At 39.4% G+C, this 2,598-nt stretch overlaps 1 protein-coding gene across 1 annotated transcript in view; it reads left to right on the forward strand.

Annotated features, from left to right (window-relative positions):
- The first annotated feature begins 1,366 nt into the window (after positions 1-1,366).
- The window catches only part of Lrrfip2 (LRR binding FLII interacting protein 2), a 134,094-nt gene continuing 132,862 nt past the window's right edge, over positions 1,367-2,598 (forward strand). Inside the window, exon 1 of the mRNA XM_023719781.1 lies at positions 1,367-1,456. The gene's annotated coding sequence lies outside the window, so the exon portion shown is untranslated. The remainder of the gene's footprint in view (positions 1,457-2,598) is intronic.

Consider the following 2,598-nt stretch of genomic DNA (forward strand, 5'->3'; position numbering starts at 1 on the left):
AAGGGCCGCTCCTCCCGCCGACCGGGCGCGAGCCGGGAGCCGGGAGCCGGGAGCCGGGGCCCTCAGTGCGGCCCCGCAGCCGGGAGACACCCGCCGCCGCCGCCTCCTTCGGCCCCCGGGCCTCCGGAGGACTGGCCGCCCCCTGCGGGTCGCTCGGGTGCGCGCTAGCCGGCGTCGCTCGGGACGCGCCCTCCCCGGCGCGGGGGAAGCTGCTACTCCCATTGTGGGAGAAATTACTTGGGGCCGCTGTCGCCGTGTCGGTGCCCGAGGCTCCTTCTGTTCCCGACGCCGAGCTCTCTCCACTGTCCCGCTGGGAGCGCCCCGAGGGACGCGGCGGGCCGAGGGAGGCGTAGCGTTTTTGTAGGTTTTTCTCTCCTTCCTCCCTGACTTTACTGAAGCGCAGTTTGAAAGGCGCTTGCTAGGAGGTTCAGGGGTAATGCTTGACTAGTAAGCGGTATCATTCACGCCCAGATCGTAGAGTTACATAGCTTCAGCCGGGCCTGGCTTCTCTGGGCTGTGTGTATCCTGCAGGAAACGGAGGACCGAAGAAAAGCCTGAGTCTTTTTTCCTTCTTGGAGAGAAAAAGTTCAGGTGTTTGCTTTTATTTTTCCCACGGTGGGAAATGCAAATATCAAACTGCTGAGACACAGCTAGGGGAATACTGCTTCTAAACTTCTTGTAGTACTTTTTCTTTCGAGTTTTTATTTAATGACTCAGCGTTTCTGTCTGAAATAGAAAGACCATAGAGTGACTAAATGAGGTATATGAAGATAACAAAATAGATTAATACTTTTTTTTATGTTGCCACAGTAAGGAGACCATGTGGATATAGTAGTGGAAATGGGAGATGGAGAGGAGGGTATGGATAAGTTCTTAGTGTTTAAAGTAGCATTTTTCCAGAATTAACATTTTATTTGGGGGATAAATCTCTGAAGAGGTTCCCTTGCTGGAAAATGCAAAGTGTTGCAGGTAGAATTAGTTGGCAGGGATTCCAAGTTTATGGTAGTTTGAAAGCTTTGTAGAATTAACCAACACCATGCTTTGTATAACAAATACAGATGATGACCCAGTATTATACTCATATAGAATAAGAATTTTAGAAAGTATGATTCATTCAGGAAGTTAGGTCATTTAATTTGTGAATCATTGATGTGGATCTTAAAATTGAAATAGAGGAAAGCTGAGCTTTATTTCTGCCTGTCTAATTAGATACTTTTACTTATTTTGTAGGAAGGATACAATGTTTTGTTAAGTTTGTTGCTGAATGGTTGTCATGAAGTATGATAAGAGAAAAAACAAATTTTGTAAGAATGCTTGGATTTACAACAGTTTAGGAGTTACTAAAGGGATTGTTCTGATTTTACAGTCCCCCCCGCACCCCCAGGTATGGGAAGATAAATGAAGGAATCTAGAAGCCAAATAAATGTCAGGGGAAAGGAGGGTGCTCATCACTAAGGTAGGAAAAAGTTAACTGAAAGAATTTGCACTATACAAAATGCCTGTAGTCTTTTGAGTGGAAAGCCTTACTCATTTTGCCATTCTATGCTTAAAAATGTAGAATAATTGACTTTAATAAGTTCTATTATGGAAAAAAGTGTATTGAGGTTATGGTTTATTTTTGGAATAGATTAATTCTAGAAATAACTTTTTATTGCTGTAATGTAATTTGATCATTTTTTTTGGCTTTCAAACTGTTGTTAAGCAAAATAACACTGAATCATGAATATCTTGGTCCTCTTACCCTTTTTTCTTTTGGGGAAGGGTGTTAAGTGTATTTTACATTGATTTTCACTTATAAAGAACTTAAGTTAATTACAAAATGATGGCAGATTTGTCTTGTTAGTTTTCCTTAGGAAATTCCTATAATTCTTCAATTAAATTTTGACATCTTTGGATATCTATTCTTAACATTCAAAATATTCCCTAATGTTATTTTTGATTTTCTGCTGATAGTGATTTCAGAGTTTCAGTTCACTATAAAGGAACATTCCTGTTTGGAAAATTCCTTGTAGAAACCACAATAATTGACTCTCAGTAGGTTGTAAGGGAAACCTTAGGGCAGGATTAAGCATCACTGTAATGAATGAAAAATATATATGGCAAAATACTGTTTTTAAAAAAAAAATTAGAAATGAACAAGAGGGAGGGAGTGATTTCTGGCATAGCTTTGTGAATTGTTTACTGTGTTGCTAATAGAAAAAGAATAGAGTTGATAACTTGGAGGAAAGAAAATACTGTCTTTGCAGTATACCATGAATATTAAAGATGATCATTTAAAAGTAAAATTTTTCTCTTTCCCTGGATGCTCTATCTATTGAGCCTGTAAAATAGAGACTATTTAATAAAAAGCTTTTCCATTTAGGTAGTTGCCTTCTCTTGGGAGAATCTGAGTAGATTCTGGAAATCTTTAATTTTCCTAATTTAGGAAAATCCTTACCAGTTTACAAATAAAGACTAGACTTTATACCATTATAAAAACCCAGCTTTTTAAAACTTTAGAAAGAAGAAATTGAGCAAAATTTACCTTGTGAATAAAATGTCTTAGTCTTCATTTTCCCTTCTGTGATAATAGAATGGACATTTTATTTTATTTTATTT

Source organism: Octodon degus, unplaced genomic scaffold (assembly GCF_000260255.1).
Source record: "Octodon degus isolate 3935 unplaced genomic scaffold, OctDeg1.0 scaffold00071, whole genome shotgun sequence".
Classification (NCBI taxonomy): domain Eukaryota; kingdom Metazoa; phylum Chordata; class Mammalia; order Rodentia; family Octodontidae; genus Octodon; species Octodon degus.